Source organism: Vanessa cardui, chromosome 10, assembly GCF_905220365.1.
Source record: "Vanessa cardui chromosome 10, ilVanCard2.1, whole genome shotgun sequence".
In the NCBI taxonomy this organism is placed as follows: domain Eukaryota; kingdom Metazoa; phylum Arthropoda; class Insecta; order Lepidoptera; family Nymphalidae; genus Vanessa; species Vanessa cardui.
The window spans coordinates 12,052,632-12,077,844 of NC_061132.1; the positions used below are offsets into that span (position 1 = coordinate 12,052,632).

Consider the following 25,213-nt stretch of genomic DNA (forward strand, 5'->3'; position numbering starts at 1 on the left):
GTAAATTAGATTCTGAATGACAATACATATCTCAATGACGAGCGCTTTCGTCCCTTCGTAACAATGGTTTTAAACTCGGGGACCCGAATACAAAACGCCGTTTAAACTAACCCGACCGTACAAAAAAATCTATTAAGGTTTAAGCTTGATGGAGTGAAGGTCTAAGGTCTTATGCCGATCACGATCTTGGGGACTACTCTTTTTGGACAATGAAGTATTGTTTTTCTTTTTTATTTACATACAGTATTGGAATGAAGTTCTTTTACGCGGCACATAGTAGTGTGAACTGGCAGGAATTGCCACTTTTTGGTTCAGAAAAGTTATGATCAATCTGTTTTTCGGGCTACTCTCTGGAACGGCTAGACCGATTTTGATAGAATTTTCAATGACAAATAGATAATGTAATTAGGAATAACTGAAGCTACACCAATAACTTTTTTGTAAATTTAAATGCGTCCGAAGTCGCGTGCACAGAGAGGCTTCGGGTGTGCCACGACACATATTTTTGAAATTCGAAATAGGTTTTAAACCAACTCAGATGAGCTACGTCATATTAACCAAATACCTACTTAGGTATTAGATCCGGATATTCTCATGCCTCCATATGCCTAAGCATATGGGCGCATGAGCTATCTGATGGTAAATACTCACGCCTATAGATAACACATAATGACAACATTGGTAACGTAATGTCATATTTGAAAATGTGTTGTACCTGAATATATTATTTAACTTCCAAAGATTAAAGTCGATATACATGACTTTTATCTCGTTTCAAATAAAACGTAGTAATTCCATTATTTTTGTTCTGAACTGTATGCCTTCGTATGTCAAACAATTAAGTTGAAACGTCAACAAGCATTAGCTCCAAGCTTTTTATCATATATATAACTTTGAGTTTAGTATAATTTATTATGATTTATTAATATTTTTGTAATGATTTTTTATGGTATAGATTGGCAGACGAGCATATGAGCCACCTGATGGTAAATGGTCACCATCACCCATCGACAATGACGCTGTAAGAAACATTAACTATTCCTTACATGTGCCACCAACCTTGGGAACTAAGATGCTATGTCCCTTGTGCCTGTAGTTACACTCACTCACCCTTCAAACCGGAACACAGCAATACTGAGCACTGTTATTTGGCAGTAGAATAACTGATGAGTGAGTGGTACCTACCCAGACGGGCTTACAAAGCCCTACCACCAAGTATTTCGAATTTATATTTATTATTTATCAATGTTTTTTTAATGATTCGAATTTTTGTGACGATTTACGCAAGACGGCTGTCAGGAGCTGGATGCGATTAGCCCAAGAACGATCACAGTGGCGTGCAATCGGATAGGCCTATGTCCAGCAGTGGACGAACATGGGCTGTTAACTGAAGTTGTATATAACTTAATGTATGTTTATTTCGAATAACCGTGTTAAAATTAAGGAATATTGACGTGACAAGGTTTGTTTCTATATTTCATTTTGGTATTTATAAGATAAATGACTTAAGTCAGTCATCCAGGTTGCTTTGTTGTCCACAGATACTAAAGAAAAATTAATCCACATTGGTCCAGAAAGATCTTATTGCGTTTTTCTGTCAAAAAATATTACCAAAAGTCCGGAGTCTATTTGGCAGAGTTACATTTCTGTGTTTTGAAAGTAGGTAAAGTCCGATCCTGTTTAATTTGCCGTTTCATCGAACTATGGTATTTAAGCTATATAGAGTGCGTTTCATTCACACTATAATCTCCACCGATTTCGTTCTGAGCCGAGGTGCGATCTCATAGGAGACCTCCCTCAGGACGAACTTTGGATTTAATCTGGAGCCCCGCTCTCAACCTCAGGGCAGGGGACATTAGTCCTCGCCCGAAAGATCGGTGACGCTGTAAAGGCCAATAGGGCCGGCCAACAGCAATACTTCACACATAAAAAAAAAAAAAATCACACTATAATATACTATATCCTGTTCAATATGACTAGATTTCCTCCAGAGTAGCCGTAGACGTTAAGAGAAAGAGCATTGACATAGAAGATAAATCCAACCCTCATTGGAGCGTGGTGGAATAAACTCCAAATATTCTCCTAAAAGGGAGATCCCTATCCCAACAGTGGGAATTTATATGCTGTTATTCTTATCGGTTAGAGGGGACATTAACATATTAATTTGCTTTCAAAAAACTTTTCTTCAAACGTGCCAATCTATGTACCAGCACTTCCCACTTCCCGGCGGATGTCGGCAGAATTTCAACAACGCACGGCCTTAACGTAAATTATAAATCTCCGAAAATTCTTTAACTTTTCAACATACGGTTTGATTTCCATATTAATTAAGATCAAAGTTTTACACGGGAAAGTTAGGGACGTCGTCTAGGGACGAGTTCGTGGTACTTTCTTATTAAGATTGTTTTCAAGTTTTTGGATTTTAGTTTAACAAAATAACATACAAACAAGCCTACATTGAAAGGACCCTAAAGATGAACTTTAAAAAGGATGAAACGTCAGTAAATATCTTGTAAATAATAAGGATTTTCTATCTATATTAAACCTTACATACCAAAGGGTCAATACTAAAATCATTTAGAACAACACGATTAAAAAAGAATTACGTCGTATTTCTTACGCCTTCTCTTAAGATTACGGCCCCAGTGAGAATGAAACCGGATGACCCAACTATTTTATTTATTACCAAACAATTTGTGTAATTTATCAACAAATTTCTTACTACCTGGTAAATCTGAAATTGTCATTTGACAAAGACTTAAACACTAAGAAAGCCAATGGGTCTTGAAAAGAATATAACTACAATTCCGCTTTGACGTGTAATGAGATGGCTCAGTGGTTAGAACGCGTCTTAACCGGTGATTGCAGGTTTAAACCCAGGCAAGCACCACCATATTCATGTGCTTCATTTGTGTTCATAATTCATCTCTTGCATGTGTCGAATTTCATAGAAATTCTGCCACATGTGTGGAATACACAACAACAGAATCCGCATTGGAACAACGTGGTAGAATATGTTCCAAACCTTCTCCTTAAAGGGAGAGGAAGCCTTAGTCCAGCAGTGGGAAATTTACAGACTGTTATTTTTGTGTACTTGCCAAAAGGCTTGATTACAACATTTATCAAGCTCTATTTAAGAAGTGTCACTCAAAAGAAGTCAAGACATCTGTCGGGGAAGCGAGTCTATTAAGCAATTATTAATTATTAATCGTTATAAATTGTTTCCGGATTTGTTTTGATTTTAACGTAAGTAATCACATTTAAAGCGAGAACTCGAACGAAAAGTGACTTTCGACATTGGTTAATGAAGCAGCACAGTTAACAATTAGATACGAGTTTATACTCGGAGTGAGTTCGTGTGGAGTTGTAATCAAGTTGTAATAATTGTTAGGAACATAACATCCTAAGCCTTATGGAATACTGTTGTTACTTTAAAGTCTCCTGGTCAAAGCCATGTAATTTTTTTTAGGTAGGTAAATTGGTAATGGCCTGTAAGAGATCAATGACCTCAGATATTAGTACTGAGAGAAAAACAAGAAAGAAAGAAATGTTTATTTAGGACATCGCACGAATATAGAGTATAAAAACAAAGAACAAAAATAAAGAACATATTATACTCAATATTATATGATGAGTGAATGGTACAAACGCAGACTACAAGTTGAAATCTCCTTTTGATAAGGTTTGGCAAAATTAACGAAGGTTTATTAAGTTATCTCGGAGTTGGTACCGCTGTTTTTTACTGGGTATCCTGACTATCGGTTACCAGTAAATCGCATCCAATGCGCAAGAGGGAAAAGCATAAATTCTTTTTACAGTGAAAAAAAGGTCTAAATAAGTTACCACTTCAGTGGAAACTATTCTTGCGTTAGTTTGTTTCAGTTTCTAAAACTAACAAAAATTTAAAACAAAACTATACACGCTTTTCAAGAGACAATAATTCCATCCTAGATCTTGCTTTTTTTTATTAAAGGATAAATTAAAATTTATAATTACCCCTCCTTTTAAACTCATCACTTGTGTTAGGAGTTGGGAACACAATAGCCCAAGAATTTAGGTTCGATTCTACGACTATTTACAACGCTAGGCGGCCGTTAATATTTGAAGTAATAAAATGATAAATCTTTGTAAGTTGATTCAAAGGCTAATTACTTGATGCAGCCACTTTACATTAATTAACCTCATAAAGAAATAGTGTCCTAGTATAATATATAATATAACTAAAGCACTGAATCACGCAACAGGATACAAGGGTCTTATAAAACTTAAGTGTTCTAGAACGGGAAGTTATTTAGAAGTGGCGTGTCGTGTTATATAAAAATATATTACGTTGACATATAGCTTTAATCCACCACTAAACACATTAAACGTTCTCTAGTTTATGTATGTATCTAATAAAATATTCACGTTTTAATATATATATATATTAAATACTAGTTGTCGACAAAGCCTATATCCTTCCTTGGAGTTGAAATTTGCTTCATACCAAATTTCATCGAATTCGGTTCAGCGATTTGGTAGTGAAGGAGCACAAGACAGACAGACATACAGAGTAACTTTCACATTATAATATTAGTAAATATAGGAAAATCCATAAGGATTTGATTTGATAAAAATGTGCATACACTACTAGTTTTTTTTAATTTATTTTATTTTATTTTTATGGTATAGGTTGGCGGACGAGCACAAGGGCCACCTGATGGTAAGTGGACACCATCACCCATGGACAATGACGCTATAAGAAATATTTACTATTCCTTACATCGTCAATGTGCCACCAACCTTGGGAACTAAGATGTTATGTCCCTTGTGCCTGTAGTTACTTAGTTATTTATTAACCAGACGTATTCCTGGTGGGATTTCCCAAGGACAATATCTCAGGAACGGCTATTCTTGAATGTTCTGAGCTTTCTGTAAACCTGCTACGGCCCTTGTCGTCAACTTATGGTCAAGAAAAAGTAGTTCCGCGTAAATAAACATATAACAAAAATCAACGACAACTTTATGCTTCTAACTGTCAAAATAACTAACTTGTATACAAAATTCCATCGCCTAACTTAACCTTATCCTCTTACGGTTCTTATCATCAATCTACCAGCTGACCTTATTTTGGCCTATTGAATGGTCACCACTAACCATAGACATTGACAATGTAAGAGTATATTTACCGCCACCAAATTTGGAAATTAAATATATCATAAGGCTGTAACACTCATAAGGCAACAAATACAAAACATGCTTTTTAGTGGTATCTATGGTACCTAATTAAGTACCACCAAATAAATTTAAACCATCCAATTAAATTTGAGCCAGAACATTTCATTAAACTAAATAGCTTTAATTCATTTTAATGGAGCAAAGCTCGTTATATAACTAAGTGAATAACTCGGTCGGGTTAACATTTAATGATCAGCTGTGGTTAAAGGTTGTCCATTGACACGTCCAATAGATATGCACATAACTAGCAACCCGCCCCGGTTTCGTCCTGGGGGAAATTCTACTGTCATATACGATTAGTCGATTCAACATCTTTATATCAGTTTATTTCGATCCAATAACCGAATTGCAAACTGGATTGTTATGTAAATGAAATAGAAAAAGGTTGTCCTCAACCATCATGGTGTCGAGTCTGGACATGCCCAACGCCCTTTTATACTATTGTCGGACAGGGAAGGTCCAAAAATATGAGATGATCTTTTCTCGTTTTTTCAACGGGGAAATGCTGCTAGCATTCTTGCCGCCATTCCATGCGGTCAAGTCAATCATTAAGCATTTAATGTTATTAATTCTTATGTTAATAAATTATTTTTTCGTACGTATTAGACATCATTGCAGCGAATCAAAGACCAACTCTAAATATCAGGAGACATTGAGCCATCAAAATGATTTTGGCTTTACAATAGAAGATATTTTCCCAAGAGCGTTTAGAGTAAGTTCGTTACATCGTTTACACGTCACACAATCTCACGAAGACGAGATGTTTCTTGTGCCTGTATCCCTGGCTCATTCATTCCTCGTATCAGAATACAACCATACAAGGATTATTGCTGTAGTATAGTAGTAGTATTACTGTCTGGCGGTAGAATATCTGATGGTAGTATCTATCACCAAGTCTTCTCTTGTTGAATTAAAGCCTGTCTGAATTAAGTCGCTAATAAAAAACTTTTCTTTAATTATTTTTTCAATCTGTACACTGTGTATCATTAAATGTATAAAAAAATAAACTGTTTCATTATTATTTACGTATTTAATAATAGTCAATGAACTATCAATTTGTTTACAAATATACGTATATTGACACAGTTAATAATCACTCAAAAAGTTTGTTGAACTATGAACCGTTTTTTTATCGTAGGAAGTATTTATCTTATGAACGGTTTGTGATTTTTTTATAACTTTACTATTGTTTATTTAAAGGGTAGCAACCTAATTTAAAATATTCTGCTCTTAAACACTGCTGGACTAAGCTCAACTTTAAGGAGAAGTCTTGGACCTTTAAGGAGAAGTCTTGGACCTTGTTCCAAGACGCAGATCCAGTATCGGTTGGCGGCTATACATGTGTCCTATTTTGATTGAAATCAGACACGTGTAGGTTTCTTCACGATGTTTTCCTTCACCGATTACGAGTCAATTATAAACACAAAATAAGGCATATTAAAATTCACATACCTAGTTTCAGTTCCAGTGAGCCATCTCAGCTCAATTATACAAGATGCTTATCAACATATATATATGGTATTATGGTATTATGAGCTGAGATGGTCCAGTGGTTAGAACGCGTGCATCTTAACCGATAATTTCGGGTTCAAACCCAGGCAAGGACTACTATATATATGAGCTTAATTTATGTTTATAATTCATCTCGTGCTCGGCAGTGAAGGAAAACATCGTGAAGAAACCTACATGTGTCTAATTTCATCGAAATTCTGCCATATGAGCATTCCACCAACTTGCATTAGAACAGCGTGGTGGAATATGTTCCAAGCACTCTCGTTAATGAGAGAATTTTTACTTTTATATGGTATAGTTGTATCTTAACTTGTTATTGTATTAAACTTGCATCCAAATATATTAAAATTAAACCAGTTCACACAATCCAATTATTTATTATGACAAAGAACGTTTTCTTTTTCTTATTAAGCAAAGAAAACCTTTAGAAGGTCCGGCTCCCCGGGGAGGAATCCGGTTTACAAACTTTCGTTGTATAGCAACTCAGCCATCACTAAATCAACAGAAATATTTTCTTTTCCTTGTTATATTAATACTAGCAGTCGTGCGCGGATTCGCTCGTGTTTAGGGTGTTGTTTGTCATGTGTCATGTAAAAAAGCCTATGTTCTTCCTTGAAGTTTGCTTCATACCAAATGTCATGAAAAAACGACAGACAAACATAGTAACTTTCACATTTATAATATTATGTAATATAGATTTTAATGTAGTAATATTAATCGTAATGTTAAATGTATTGACTTGTTTTGGGGTGGAATTGTTAATTTGATGATTAAACTCCCATATATAATATCACCAATGTACAATATAACCTTGGGAGCAAAGAATAGTCAGAAAGTGTATGGTGAGTTACGAAACATCGAAATAGTATCGGGTACAGTCATACTGTTATAAATAAAGTAGGATTACCCCCTGTCTCACTCATCCTTCAAATCGGAACAGAACAATAGCAAGTATTAATATTTGGCGGTAGAATTTATCACGGTTAGACGTTTGATACCAAAACTAACTTCTTTTGGGCTTAATTGGGCAGAACTGTGCCACCTCATTGAAGTCAAACCACGCCCCCCCGCCCCCAGCTCTAAGAAATCTAATGACGCAGTAAGAAACATTAACCATTCCTTGCATCACCAACACACTAGCACCATGGGAACTAAGATGTTATATTTTTTATGGTATAGGTTGGCGGACGAGCATACGGGCCACCTTATGATATGCTTGTGGTCACCATCGACCATAGACAATGAAGCTGTAAGAAATATTAACTATTCCTTACATCGTCAATGTGCCACCAACCTTGGGAACTAAGATGTTATGTCCCATGTGCCTGTAGTTACACTGGCTCGCTCACCCTACAAACCGGAAACACAACAATACTGAGTACTGTTATTTGGCGGTAGAATAACTGATGAGTGGGTAGTACCTACCTAGACAGGCTTGCACAAAGCCCTACCACCAAGTCTCTCCCTTGTGTCTGCAATTACACTGGGTCACTCGCCATTTAAAACGGATCACAACATTACCAACTATTGCCATTTGAAAGTAGATTATATGAGTTAGTGTAACCGATATAGATATACTTCCACAAAGCTTTGCTACATATTATCTATACATGTATTGTATGTTGCGTTATATATCTTGTTACTTTATGAACAACATCATATCGCATTGAAAGTTAGTTACAACGTGCTACAACGATTTTCAAACTTTAGTGATTTAGTCACAACTTAAGTTCTAAGTAAAATAACTTGAGTTTGATTTGTTTTAAAAAACATCGCGTGTTCATTTTGATAAATATTATGTTGACTAATATGATAAATGCGAAAGTATAGTATATAGCTAAGATGTAGCATCGGCAAAATTTAAAATTAGCGCTGCCGTAGCCTGCCGTTTGAACCCGAACTCATTGGGTAACAGGCACGCGTTCTAACCACTGGGCCATCTCAGCTCCATAGCGTTGGTGGTAGAATAGAGTACATATTAAATTTGACAAGATGCAAATCTGAACTCCCACTCTGGTTAGTAGTGGTTTACACCGGTTTGTAACACGGCACAGACGTATAATGAAATAAATATTATTCATTTTTAATCTGTCTGTTCATTACTAAAAAAGATACATTTTCAACCGACTTCAAAAAGGAGGAGGTTATCAATTCGTCAGTATTTTTTTTTTTTTATGTTTGTTACCTCATAACTTTTTACTAGGTGGACCGATTTTGATAATTTTTTTTGTTTGAAAGGTAGTGCTTCCCGTGGGGTCCCATTTTTTTTATTTTTTTTCCGATGATGGTATCCGTATGAAAACGACATAAGTCTTAAATTTGCATTATGTATGTGCGCGATAAATAGGTGAATAACTCAAAATTGGTTGGCACAATTTTGATGATTCTTTTAAAATTATAAAGGACATACTTTAAGGGTAGTTTGGTGAAAGTTTGGTAAGGTTCTGAGTATAGAATCCATGACAAATTTAGGGAACGGGAGGGAACGGAACAATTCTGAGGAGCACGTTAGCAATACTCGGTCGAATCTTTTATTTATGGGTTACTTGGATATTTAAATCACCTTCCGGAACGTGGTTATGTTCATGTAATTGTCATAATCGAATATTATAATTAACTAGCGACCCGCCCCGACTTCTCACGGGTGCAAAACTGATAGTAAATATACTAAAGAATTTGTTTATTTACGACATCACATTGCAAACTTCTAAAATTGTCAGTGTTTCTTTACTATATTGTTCATTTATTATATACACAAACCTTCCCCTTGAATCACACTATCTATTAAAAAAAACCGCATCAAAATCCGTTGCGTAGTTTTGAAGATATAGGGACAGAGAAAGCGACTTTGTTTTATACTATACATATACTACAGCCAACCTATACTATATCTATCAAAAAACAATACGAGAATACTTTAAGAAATATGTTTCTTACAAATCACCTTTTATACGATATTATACTGGGTCAATCAAGAGGCTCGTATCGCTTCTTTCTTTTGATTGTTGAAGCGTGTACCCGTGGCTGACACCGGCTCCAAATATAACAATAACTATAACTACGTTATATAATCGTAAATCGACTTTTAAGTAGTCTAATATTTTTCATTTCATTTTACCTAGGAGGACTCTCAAAAATATGTTAAATATGCAATTATTTTTATTACTTTTTAGTGCATTTTTATTCGTTTTAAAATAGTTCGTTTTGTTTGAAGTCGGTTTTTCTTTTTGTTAAAATTTTATTTATAAAACAAAAGAAACGTTCGATACGTCTAATGTATGAAAATCCTGATTTGTATCGAGATGCCGAATTAAAGGTTATGCCTTAAGGTTCCCTTAAAGGATACCCTCGTCTCTCGGGATGCTGATACGAGCAGGGATCTAAGCCTTTTTTAATAGGCATAATATAAACATACTGCGATAAAAGACTCTTGATCTTGGCAATATATAAAAAACAAACTTTACTCATTTTTGTTTTTTTTTTTTAAAGTTAAAATATGTCTAAAACAACCATTGAATCTAATTCACCATTCACCAACCTATTTTAATTATTTGGTGGCACAGAAATTTTATATATCTGAGAATAATAAAACATCAAAGTATCAAAGTAACGCCATCTTACGAATGAAAACAATTAAATAAAGATATTTAACACAGATTTATTAACCGACATCTTAAACGTGGAGTTAATACCTGTTGACTTCCAATCAGGATATATTAATTTAAATAATTGTATTAACTAACATGACTTTGTATTTTTTAAATGTTGAAAAAGAGTAACTACTGAGTTTCTTACCGGTACTCACGGTAGAATAACGATTCAAAAGTACTTGTAAAACCCTACTTGAATAAAGTTTATTTTGATTTGATTTGATTTTAAAAGGAAATTTGACAGGTATGTATATAACGAGGATGATGATTCATTTAGATATCTAAGCATATGTGCTCAATTACATAAATGTATGTTTGTATGTTTGTCCACGAAATTCTCGAAAACTGAAAGTCGTATTAAGATGACCATTTTTAATCTAAGTTAAGTACACTTATACATAGGGAACACTATAAGTTTCATTAAACGTAGTTTATAGATACGTCGAGTAGTTTTATAAATACATATATATTTTTATTTACTTATTTTTATTATTATATTTATTTATATATTATTATATTTTAAGATCATTCGCTGTTTCTAATTTCGAAATCGGTTTAAAAATTTAAACGGACTTCGAAATTAGTTGATCTTTTTATAAATTATTCTATAAGAATAACAAAATACATTAAGATACCTTCCACACATGGCGTCAAGCAAGAACTTTGTACTCCTTTTTACGGTAAATACACGGATGGGGGCGCACGAAACCACTCAACGTTTTTTGATAAACGAGGGAGATTTTTACGTAAATATTCTGTACAAAATGACTGTCCTATAACGCTGTTTCAACATATGTTTACTTAGCTAACACTGGCTAAACTTTAGTTACATCAAAGATAGATAATCATAGGTCTCAAAAAGGTGTTTTGGTTCGCGATAGCCTGTTTCTAAGATATATTCTTAATTTCTAAGGTATATTCATAATAACAGTATGGGGGCTTTCTTTTCAAGTTATAGATAGGTGAAGTGACAAGCAAGAGGCCACCAGCTCCTATAAACATTGTCGAGCATATGGGTCACCTGATGGTAAATTATCCACCGTTCATAGACAATGGCGCTATAAGAAATATTGACCATGTATTTAGAATGGCTCCTTAATGGAAGAGGCACTACAGGCACAAGGGACATAGCATCTTAGTTCCCTCGGTTGGTGGCACATTGACGATGTAAGGAATAGTTAATATTTCTTACAGCGTCATTGTCTATGGGTGTTGGTGACCACTTACCATCAGTTGGCCTATACGCTGGCCCACCAATCTACTCCATAAAAAAACTAAGAGAACTAAAATTTTAGATGACGTGAAATCACATTTGTTTACAATAATGTTTTAGTGACCAATTTCAGTCATGGAAGAGTTTAACAGAGGCAAGAGTGTGTGCAACATGTATAAGGCAAAAAATGTCCTTCCTAGGACTTCAAGTTTGCTTCATACCAAATTTCATCAATATCGCTTCATTGGTTTTGTCGCGTAGGAGCGACAGACAAACAGATAGTATTACTTTTACATTTATAACATTTAAAAAAGTTAAGTAGGTAACTACTTGTAAATTTCCCACTGCTTGTCGTCCTCTTCCATTAAGGAGAGGGTTTAGAACATATTCCATCACCCTGTTTCAATGCGGGTTAGTGATATGCACATGTGGCAGAATTTCGATGAAATTAGACACAGCAGGTTTCCTCACGATGTTTTCCTTCACCACCAAGCACGAAATGAATTATAAACACAATTTAAGCACGTATATACAGTGGAGCTTGCCTGGGTTTGAACCCGCAATCATCGGTTAATATGCACGCGTTCTAACCACTGGGCCATCTCAGCTCAATATTAATAAAGATTGAAAATTACAAATAATTTTACGTAAATTTTAATGCTGCGATATATACTCGCTATATGTATGTAATGACCACATACCACACGAAATGCCTATTCCATAAATCATATTTTATTCGTCGGCATTCAACCAAACCACTAATACCATAAATTCTTTGGTATTCCAAAGCTGTGACATTTTACTAGTCCATGACTAAAGGTCATATTATAACATGGATTAATTTAATCTTCTATACATAGTATAATAAAATTGGAGTGTCTGTTTGAAATACTAAAAAAACCCTTTTTACTCAATTCTTATGTATTTATACTCGGTACACATACTAAAATAACATTTATTACAATTTTTGTCGGTCTGTCGGTTTTTTTGTTCCGGCTAATCTCTGAAACGGCTGGACCGATTTTGGCGGGACTTACACTGGCAGATGGCTGATATAATAGGGAGTAACTTAGGCTACAATATATATTTTTTGTTAAATTAATATATATTTCCCTATACTAGAAAATAGATCAATTTTAACTTCAATGAACTCCACATCAGACAGACGCCTTCGATTTTGGTACAAAGGGTCGTCACACGGACAATCTCAAGAGAAATAGTTAAGTTACCACCAAAGACATATTATATGATTAATGTACAGTCGGGGTAAGAAAAAGTTCGTCACCTTAAGATCTATTTTCGTGTGCTCAGTGTGAGAGACAATCTGCTTCCCCGATCGAGAACATATGACTCTGACAGACATATTTTAAAAATTCCGTAGAAGAGAAGAAGTAGAGATCATATCTAATTTGAATTTGTAATATCTAATTACGCCATTAAAAAGATTTCATGTTGATATAAAACTAGACGTAGTCCAAAGACTATTTCGTAACAAGTAATCATACTATTTAAGTTTAATATGCAATTGTCAATTTAGTGCTTTAGTTTCAAAAGGTACTAAGAGTTGATAAAGGAATTAATTTGAAACCTTTTGTGCAAAAACATAAATGTACCCTCTATTTCCTCTCTCATATAATCTGAAAAAATCAAAAAGCATATGCAGGTTCTGCTTTACGCTTCGGCACAGACGTTCCAGGACTTGACACTTTTTTGACACAACCTGAATTCGAATACGAACGCCCTTATGTCAATTAGACCAGCTAGTATTCGTGGTCGTAGTATCTTAAAGTAATTATCTACATATTCTAGTCATAGTCTTTCGTATGTAAAATATTTTAATGTGTGTATTGTGATTTCGATGGATCTCCTAAACATATTTTTTATATATCTTTTAAAGTTTTGTGTGACATATAAAATGGTTTATGAAACCAGCTACAACATATTCACATACAATAGAAACCTATATCTCTATGAAAATTCCATATAAATTAGCTATTGGGTGAAACTGTAAAAAGTAACAGAACTTACATCCTTATAATACATACTTTTTTTTTAAATTAAGTCATTGTCTCATACGGACAGATATATTTAGAATGATTCGTATTCGATCTTTAAGATAGCTTGAAGGATGATTTAGTATTTCATTCATTCATTCCTTACATCCCTTGTACCTGTATATTAGCTCATTCAACCCTTCCAACCGAACTCTACAATAACGATTGTTTTTGGCGGTATAACATAATTATTATAAGAGGGTACTTACCCAAAGGAACTCGTCTAAAGCCCAACCACCAAGGAGGTTATAGTTACAAGTATTTTAAATGAATGTATGCCAACCTAAATGAATGGAATTCAAATAGTTTTTAATAGATCTCATCCTTTTAATTTCATATTAGCTTAAAGCGGATATTGTTTTAAATAGGAAGTAGGTATAGTACGACACAACTTAGATGTCGCATCGGCAAAATTCGTAAAACCGATCACATCCGAATTGAGTACGCTATCCCAAATTATCAATATTTATTTCTCATCCGAATATGATCTTTGCACAAACGTAATAACTTGTAATGTCATATGAACTAATATATTCGTCAATTTGACGCGTGGATTTACATACATTTGCTTTCTCTGACGCGTGAATCTATAGCGACGAATAGCGTCGAATGGCGCGATAGGGAGCTATTTCTGTTGGTTGTGTAAATCGGCAGTAATCGGTTTTATTTTCATTCCATTGCATTTTCCGATGCTACATCTAATTTGTGTCCTACTATATATTATTTAAAAAAGGCATTGCTTATAAAAATAATTTTAAATCTTTATTATTATTTTAATATTATAAATGTGAAAGTAACTCTGTTTGTCTGTTGCTCTTGGACGACCAAACCGCTGAACCGATTTTGATTAAATTTGATATGAAGCAAGCTTGAACACAAAGAAAGGACATAGGTTACTTTTTTTGCCAAACACATGACAATCAACACCCTAAAACGAGCGAAGCCACGTGTTATTACTAGTCGAGAATAAATTAATAATTAAAGACATGATAAATGATAATTCGTATTAAGTAATTACTACATATATACCTACTATCCTTGTTTTTTTTTTATTTTTAGTCTGTGGTGTAGTCTAAGTATTAATTTATATCGAGTAATATATAAAATCATCTAATAAGCAGACAATTGTATTTGTCAATGCTAACTCTAAAATATTTTGTCAGGACTTAAATAAATCCCAAAATTTTCATACCACAGATAAAAAATAAATATATCAAATGAATTCGGTTTAAAAAAAGAATACGTTTAATTTATCACAGCGTTTCCAATCTATTAATTGTTGTTGTATTGTTTTGTATTCAAAATCAGTTTTATCTCAAAATAGAACCGAAGACAATGGGGTCGGTGATAATAAAAAAAAAAATTGTACATCAGTATTGTCTGTGCCCAAGAATCTTCAACTTTAATATCGTTTGAAGTATTTGTTATTCATTGAACGTCAAAACGTTTTAGTTCACTGATGAAGTGTTTCTAATATTCATTTAAATTTATGTTTCAATTGTAATCTTTCATTAATTATCTGTCGATAAATTTTTCTAGTCTTTAACGAATACATTATATTATTTTTTTTTAAATATTCAATTGTTTTTTTAAACATTTATTGAATTATAACGAATAACTTTTTTACGAATTAAAAAAAACTGCAACAGCCTTTGCCTTCGAATTAAAAAAAAATACAAATCATATTTAAAAAAAGAACACTTACGTGATGTACACAGATGCAATCACTAATAAGAATTGAACTTTTACCCCGAAAACCCGACTACACGACCGGCGTGGCGCGCGGGCGTGCTGCGACTAGCGCCCAAGCAAGGGAAGAGAACAGGCTACGGGGAAACAGTTCCCGATTTAGTGCAGGACGACCACAGACTATATTATTCATAATATTTTTTTTCAAGGACTTATGATTTTCATGTGTCATTTTAGTGAGTCAAAAATATAGCTTCACTCGACGCTGAGCATGGATTCACCGACTTTGCGTCGCTGTGAAGATCGCAACTTTTGTTAAAAATAAAAATTAAAACATTTGTGTGCAAATTTTTTGACTTTTCGATCTTTCGATAACGATGCATGCCACGCTAAAAATGGTCAACATTTAATTGTAGAGCACAAAAAAGCTACAAAAAATAAAAAAAATCGAATCTCATCGGATAGCCGAGTTATTGCCGGGACCAAATTTTACCCCTTTTTTCAAAATGGCGGCAATCCTACAATCCCCTATTTTTAATTAATATAATGACTGGACTAGTATAAATATTTGTAATGGTAAAAAGAAGCCGCTACGTTGTAAAGCTTTTGTTCAAATCTATATTTGTTTTTATAGATCTTCAAGTACAATGGCACTCAAAGATTAACATAAAACTAAGAGTTGATTCATTGTTTACAGGATCTCCTATTTAAAATATATTTTTAATCTGTATTCGAATGTAATCTTGCTTAGAAATTTAACAAAGAAATAACAACTATGAATAATATAAAAGACTCCACGTGCTATTTTTGTAAAAGGAATTGTTTATATTAGATTAACTGTTTATCGTGTATTGAGTTGTCTATCTGTACATGTTATTATTCTCGAATGTGCTGGAATATTATATATATAATTATTATGATCTCTTCTATCCGGAGACAACGTCCATTTTCATAGACAAATTAAGTGCGAAAAGAACGTTTCTCAAATGGGTGCATATGCTAAACGAGGGATGCACTCTCGAGTCTAAACATATATCATCATCATTACATATTATAAAACCAAGTTTCTTACCGCTGTCTGTAAGTATGTATGCTTAAATCTTTTAAATTACGCAACGGATTTTGATTCGGTTTTTTTCAATAGATAGAGGGATTCGAGGAGGAGATTTATATCGATAATATATGTATAATATAGTAGAGAAACACTAATAATTTTAGAGGTTTCTAATGTGATGTCATTACATGGCAAAAGCTGGCTGAACCCTACGAGATGGATAATGTTATGTGTAATCAGTATAGTACACGATTTAACGTTCAAATGAAACATATCTGACGTAAATATACATATATATATATATATATATATATATATATATATATATACATATATACACTGTTGATATACATTGTTTTTCTTTTATTTAATTTTTCATTTGCTATGTACACGTTCGTTCGGGTAACGGTACTTTTTCATTTAACAGCATAATATCAAGTCTTTTTGCTTAGGAGCATAGTAACATAATTTAAAAAAAAAAAATATTATTTTTAAATTTGAAATTATTTACTATTTAATATTTTAGAGTATATTGTATATTAAAATGAGATGACATATTTCCTGGAAAATTATTTTAAATGAGTAATAAGTGTGTAGTGCGCCTTAATTTTGAACTGTCTGAGAGGTGAACGCCTTTTGGTTTCTTCTCGAGATAAGACGACACAAATAGTAACCGATTACTGTGATTGTGTGTATGTATGTATGTGTTCGAATGACCCCAATGAATTCTCATTGTTACAAGAATATATTTCGTATATGACTTTGTAATAATAATTAAACAGTATAAAACTTCTTAAAAATTAATTATTGTTTACTTCATCCACACATCCAATATTCTACCGCCAAGCAACAGTACTTAGTTTTGTAGTGTTCCGGTTTGAAGGGTGAGTGAGCCAGTGTAAACTACATGCACAAGGAATATAACATCTTAGTTCCCAAGGTTAGTGGCGTATCGGCGATGTAAGGTATAGTTAATATTTCTTACAGCGTCATTGTCTATGGGAGGTGTTGACCACTTACCATCAGGTACCATCGTCAAACTATAACATTAAAAAAACATTAATTTATATATGGCATATTTGAACTAATTCCAAACCGGTATAGTTACTAAGTATTCTTTGAAGGTAGATTTGTGATGAGTTGGCTTCCCAAAGGCTTGCAAGAAACCTCCGAGTACTTCATTCAGAACAGACAAGGGTTATTAACCCTAAAACCAAGTTACTATTTTAACATTCATGTATACGTATAGTAATAAAAAGCCGGCTAAGTGCGAGCCGTTCGCGCGCACGTAGGGTTCCATACCATCTATAAAACGGCAAAAAATATTTTTGTTATATGGGAACCTCACTTAAGTACTAAAGTTGAAATAGATAACTTCAACATATAAAGCTACAAAATTTATTACCGTTAACCCAAAAAAAAGTTGATCCTTATTAGTAGCTCATCAAGGTTATTAATACAGGTTATCTTTTGTTTCACTAATAAAAAGAGATAGAAATATACAACAGTCACGATGACGCGCTGGTTAGAAAAGGAGAGTCGTATTACGTATACTGTCAAACAACGACAACAGCCTGTAAATATTCCCACTGCTGGGATGCCTCCTCTCGTTTTGAGAAGAAAGTTTGAAACGTATTCCACCACGCTGTTCCAATGCGGAGTGGTAGAATACATATATGGCATAATTTATATGAAATTTGACACATGCAGATATCCTCACGATGTTTTTATTCATCGCTGAGTACAAAATGAATTATAAAGGCAAATTAAGCACATGAATATTCATTATTCAGTGGTGCTTGCCTGGGTTTGAACTCGCAATCATAGGTTAAGATGCACGCGTTCTAACCACTGGGCCATCGCGGCTCTCCGTCAAATATATTGACGCATTATTTAAAGATTATTAGCGACCCGCCTCAACTTCGCACGGGTACAATTTAAGCGACCTAACCTATAATATACGCGAATAAATTAAAGAATTTGATTATTAGTTACTGAGATTATCCTATACTTCCAAGCAAGCAGCAATGGATATCATTTTCATTTCTGATATGATATTGTTATTTTAGAATATGTACCTTTAATTTTTAAATTTTTTTCCCTTCAATTAGGTTCGTATTTAGAACCCAGGGCATCCTCCCTAGGTGTTAGAGACTGACCGTCAGGGCGTCACGGTAGCATGCGAAAGCGATCCCGTGGCGCCCACCGAAAAGACAGAAAGGGTACCGCTGGTTTTTTAGTAGGTATTCCGGTGTTCCTGGGTACACTCGGCGACCAGGGCACCGGGTAGTCGCACATACCCCTCCACTTCCATCCACGTGGGGAAAGTGCGTAACGCTTTATTCCAGCGAAAAAAAAGGGACGTATTAAAAATCAGGTGTTAGGCATATAATAAAGGTAAGCAACAAAACTAATTCTTATGGAGTTCAAGCTTTATACGTATTTGATTTATTTCGGTGCAATGCGAGTGAAAAAGCGTGTCTCAATGAATATCAGTATAAATGTCCATTATAGCGGATGATGCACAGAATCAATACGCTTACAAAATTTGGATACTAAAGTTTGTTAAGCGATCTAAAGCGCTAGAAGCGAATTGCTTATCGGTAACGAATTCGGGTTAACGTCTAATTATGGTCCTATTCGATTATTCGAACTGTATCGATTCCTATTCGATTATTCGAACTGTATCGATTCCTATTAAATTTTTCGAAATGTATCTGTGATTTAATAGCAAGCTTACAGGCCGGGGTACTGAGTTCAATTATTTAATAAACCATATTGCCAAACCTAAGAGGTTATTAGTAGGTTAATTAGGTAGTGTAATTCTATAGGAATTCACTTCACATCTCACTCGTCAAATATCGACAAATAGGTTTAGGTTTTATTATGATGTATATTGATGTTTTTTTTTCCATTTTTATAAATGTATCCTATAACATTTATTATCATTATAATCAATGTCGCATTAAACATTCTGAGATGAGAAACATACTCTCGAGTTCTGCCGTGACTTTCGAGTTCGTCTTCGAGATCTTACAGAATACTTCTACAGGTGATACTTAAGGATTTACGTGCCGTTTAAGGTATAAAACAACTTAATAGCCTCTATATATAAATAACCAAATATTTTACACACTAGAAAACTTTCGTTTTCGTAGTCGGTTAAGACGATATAACCGGCCTATTTTCAGACGTCACATTACTGTCAATTATTAGTTACTTTTCTCCGCTCGCTTTTTGGGGGCTGGTTGTCAGGTATTCAGACAGCTTTATAAATAATAGCCTGCTAGATTTCGCTCGATAATATAAATAAAACTAAACAAATATTAATAATTAAATATACTAACTATATATACCTCTGCATAAATATAATTTAGAACACTTTATGAACGCACCCGTAAATATCGAACATGGCCGCCATTTTGAACTGTCAAGTTATTGAATGAAATACATTTAATATCGATATACCTATCTCAATTATACGAATTTTTATACGAATTGTGGAATTTCATTAGCACTCGGTTTTACTTCAATTAAATTTATTTTATTAAAAATATCAGTTACTTATCCCTTTGTGATTACTTGATGTTGCCAGTCACATCTCAACAATATAACAATACTATCGGCACGTCCTGGCTTCGCAAGAGTGGACATTATTTTTTTTATATTATTACCTTTTATTTATATGTTTTTTGTTGTCTTTTTCAGACATGTTTGACAATTATCGTTATATTTCAACTTATTTACTAAACCGAAATATCGTACGTTAATAAATTACATACCTATCATTCATCTACTAGTTATGGTATATATCTAGTTATTACATATATAAGTAAACCGCAGGAAAATCCCTTTCGTAGTTGTGGAGTTTTTTTATGGTATAGGTTGGCGGACGAGCATATGGGCCATTTGATGGTAAGTCACCATTACCCATAGACAATGAAGCTGTAAGAAATATTAACTATTCCTTAAATCGTCAATGCGCCACTAACCTACGGAACTAAGATATTATGTCCCTCGTGTCTGTAGTTACACTGGCATTTATAATATGTTGTGATTATTATGTGTTCAAATATGAGTCAATCTTAATAAATCATAATGTATCCTTCATATCTTCTAGAAGTGTCAAATGTACAAATACCGACAATTTCAAGGAGTACAAATACATCACGCTATGAAACAAATTAGCGCCAACATCTGTAACGTGAAGCTGACATGACACTTATCTTATACATTATATCAAAGATCTGACATTGTGTTCGGAGGCAACATTTACATTAATTTTCTTGTTTCAGGGTTGCCATATTAGAAAAGTTTAATAAACATGAAATAATTTTTTTTTACAAAAATGAAAAGTAGCAACGGATAATTTTTTTTCCTTATTGTATAAAGACTTTTTCGAGCATACCAGACGGTATATATATTATTCATATAAGTGTATTTTTGTGGCACGTAAAGTTTTCGGCACGGGCGGTAAAACCAATTTGATTAAAAAAAGAACTTGGTAATTCAGTACTGTAGTTTCATATGGAATATGTGTAGGTCCAAACCCTGTTCGTATGAGACAGCTCGGCTTAGATAAATAAGTTAGCAATCTCTAAGAGTTTGTACATAGTATTAGATAAGTGATAAACACAAGATATTAAGCTTAAGACTAACAGTTTGAAGGATCATTTATGGCGCGATTTATTTAGTAATCAGTAAAAACTAATTGAGATTTCCAATCCATGACATCAAAACTAACTTAAAAATTTTAGGGATTTTTTTTATATTACAATAAAATAATTATAAATATTGGACAACATCACAAACATTACTCTGATCCCAATGTAAGTAGCTAAAGCATTTGTGTTATGGAAAATCAGAAGTAACGACGGTACCACAAACACCAAGACCCAAGACAACATGGACCAATGAACAACATATTTTCCACATCGACTCGACTGGGAATCCGGGACCTCAAAGCGGCATACCCATAAAAACCGGTGTTCACACTAATACTACATCGTCTTATACGTTTTTGGAATAGGACAAACTTCTGGCACAAATACCGCATGTGGCAACCACTGTAAATAAGTACATAACCATTAGTGCCGTTAAAGAAATATTAACTATTCCTGTCATCGTCATTGTGCAACCATCCTTGGGAACTAAGATGTTATGTCCCTTGTGCCTGTAGTTACACTGACTCACCCTTGAAACCGGAACACAACAATACTGAGTACTGTTATTTGGCGGTAGAATAAGTGATGGGCGGGTGGTACCCGGGCTTGCACAAAGCCCTATCACCAAGTAAAAAACTTTTACCATTTCTTACGTCACCAATGCACCACCAACCCTGGGGACTGAGGTATTACCTTGTATACTTACTTAACCTTCAAACCGGAACTCAACAATAAATATTGCTGATAGGCGGTATGTATGATAAATATCTCCCCCTACCCGGGGGGTAGTACAGTATTACCAAGTTATTATTAATCATTATGTTAATAAGAGTATCTTCTGTGAATTATTTTATCCGCCTCGAGATTGTTTTAATTGAAAATGAAAGTAATTTGAATTCATTCAATCCAAAACAATGAAATAGACGGAGCTCGTGGTTTAGCCAGTTATGGTAATATCACTTTTACTTTACCAAATCGTAATATTACTTTACCATTCCGCTCGTAGTGTTCAGTGATTTCAGCTCACGCGTACATACGGTTAATTAAAATTGGTATTATGCCGGCTACGTCGTCAGAATATTGTTTAAGCACTTTAACGCATCTATAAATTAAGCTAAATTATCATTTCTTCTGTGGTAAAAAATGGAATACTTTTTGTTCTTTATTAACAAGGTTTCACAATTTTTGTTTTAGTTTCTCGTTTACAACGCATTGACTGGAAAAAGACTGATGTGATCTACACTACGAACTAAAAAAAAAACTTAATTTTGAATCCCAGTTACACTCACTCGCTACAAAGATTATTCATCAAACATAAATTGATTTAATATTAACATAACTTTAGCTTTACGTAAAGCCCATTACACAATGAAAAAAATAAGGAATAAGGGACAAGGAATAAGGAATAGCACAGCAACCAAAACACAATAGGCGATAGACTACAATATTTAACCAAACACAGCGGTTGAATACCTGCTACTAGTTACGTGCTGCTATTAGTTTTACGACACTTCGTTGTATTCCTTATATATTATTTTTTATTGTGTAATGGGCTTAAGTTTTGATCGAATTTCCATATGCAAATACAGAGTGTGTAACACCCTTATCTCCAAAAACCCACCGAGTTGTTGTTTAAGCTATTGTTAAGAACACTTAAAATATATAACCGAAAAACTTTCACTGCTTCAAGTAGATACAAACGCATTACAGCAAGATCTGCAGCTGTTAAGGCCACTAGTACGCAACAGCAACGATAAATCGACGTTGTCCTGACCGATATCCAACAGGGAGATCAGCTAACACAGGACAAATTATATGCTTGCGCATGCGCAAACAGGTGGACCCATCTCGCTCTCCTATTGGACTATATATCAGGCACAGGAACGCGTTATATTTGCTTCCCGGGCCACACATGAGTGTACACTTATATCATCCACTCTCCAAGTTGTTACTGAAAATGATTAAACCTGATAGCTTCACTTGGTGGTAGGGCTTTGTGCAAGCCCGTCTGGGTAGGTACCACCCACTCATCAGTTTTTCTACCGCCAAATAACAGTACTCAATATTGTTGTGTTCCGGTTTGAAGGGTGAGTGAGCAAGTGTAACTACAGGTACAGGAGACATAACATCTTAGTTCCAAAGGTTGGTGCCACATTGTCGATGCAAGGAATAGTTAATATTACTTACACTTACAGCTTCATTGTCTATGGGTGATGGTGACCACTTACCATCCAAAAAAAGACAGCGTGACTGGGTGGGGAATCTTCTTTTTAATCATTGGACCCAGGACCTCTACACTTAGCCACGAGACCAACGTGAAAGTCACATATACCAATAAATATGACTGTACTATATATAGATTATGACAGACAGACATCAATGCAGGATTTTACGGTTTTATTTTTATGTCTCTATAAAATTTACAGCATGTGGCATCAAACCCCCCACGGCGACCATAAATGTACCGCTGCTAACACCGACAGAATTATATTAATATACCCAATTATTTATATTAGATTTTTTCTCTTACTTTACTACGCTTAATACAAATCAAGGTATTATAAAAAAATATTAGGTATTATTTTAAAACTGCTATTATTATTACTTCCAATTTATCATATTGTGTTTTATTTTAAATGTGTACAATGTAAAATAATAGTTAATTATAATGCTAACGTGCAAGCCCGTCTGGGTAGGTATCACCCACTCATCAGTTATTCTACCGCCAAACAACAGTGCTCAGTATTGTTGTGTTCCGGTTTGAAGGGTGAATGAGCCAATGTAACTAGAGGTACAAGGGACATAACATCTTAGTTCCCAAGGTTCCACATTAACGATGTAAGGAATAGTTAATATTTCTTACATTATCATTGTCTATGGGTGATGGTGACCATTTACCATCAGGTGGCCCATATGCTCGTCCGCAAACCTATACATAAAAAATAATCCTACTTGCTCTGAACTAATTAATTGGGGGCCTTAATAAATAGACGGAATATGATTTAGAAAAAAAATATAAATTCCTTATTTATTTATTTAAATGTTTAAAATTAAAGGTTCTCAATTTGATGCACACGATTTAGGGTAGGGTAATGAACCTCCGTCTCAGACCCCCAATGAGTCCCCCTCAAACCACGCTTTATACATTAACTAAAATTAATAAATCATCATGGAAGCGACTTCAAATCAAAACTGTTTATTAATATTTTCTAATATTTCTTTCCCTTTCTGAAATTTCATTTTGTCAAAATAGCATACCTTACTAATAACCTGTCTTAAGATTTCAATTAAAGCTGAATTTCTGGAGACGTTAAATAGCATTTTATCTAGAATTATTCCAGAATCTTTGAAATGAAATAGTGGAATAAAAATTATGAAGCCTGGAAGAGATCCAACGTTCTGATTATTCTAATGCTCTAACAAATACACTCTGTTAAATTATGCTGTATTTAGTTCAAATATATTAGAATTATTTGAAGAATTTAATATCTAAAACTTAAATTTCGATAAAGTCCCACAGATGGGTTAAGGTCTCCTCAACCTTTTTGATGAGAAAATTGGCAGCCTATTCCAGCACGCTGCTCCAATTAGCTACAAATATAGTGAGTATACGAAATATACAATATCTCTGCACATTTTAGTGATTTATTGGCGGTTTTTTTTCAATTCATGCCCTTCGGTCCTGTGGGTGTTGCAAGAGGCAACTTAGGCAATTGGTGGCTACAAATGTGGCAGGATATCATTGAAATTAGATATATGCAGGTTTCCTCACGATGTCATGATGATGTGATTATAAACACAATTTAATGAGAATTCAACATAACCTGAGTTTGAACGCAATCATCGATTTAGATGCACTTAAACCACAGAACTATCTCAGCCCTTGTGATCCTGTCTGATAATAAAAACAAGGGAAAAAATTACATGAATACAGATAAGATACTCCATAAATTTTTATAAATAAAAAAAAACCGCCTTCAAAAATGAACTAAAAAGAAAAAATAATCTGTTACATCCATATCCAATTTACGATTTTTTAATCACCTCTCAAAGTCGGTGCCAACATTGCTAATATAGGTACAGAATACATACATAAAAAAACTAAATCTTTTTTTTGTTGTATAGATTACACCATTAGACAAACCTTAGGTACTATCGAT

At 34.0% G+C, this 25,213-nt stretch overlaps 1 protein-coding gene across 1 annotated transcript in view; it reads right to left on the reverse strand.

Moving 5' to 3' along the window:
* Window positions 1–15,451, reverse strand: part of LOC124532941 (somatomedin-B and thrombospondin type-1 domain-containing protein) — a 75,660-nt gene extending 60,209 nt beyond the window's left edge. Inside the window, exon 1 of the mRNA XM_047108073.1 lies at window positions 15,352–15,451. The gene's annotated coding sequence lies outside the window, so the exon portion shown is untranslated. The remainder of the gene's footprint in view (window positions 1–15,351) is intronic.
* Between the last annotated feature and the right edge of the window lie 9,762 nt (window positions 15,452–25,213).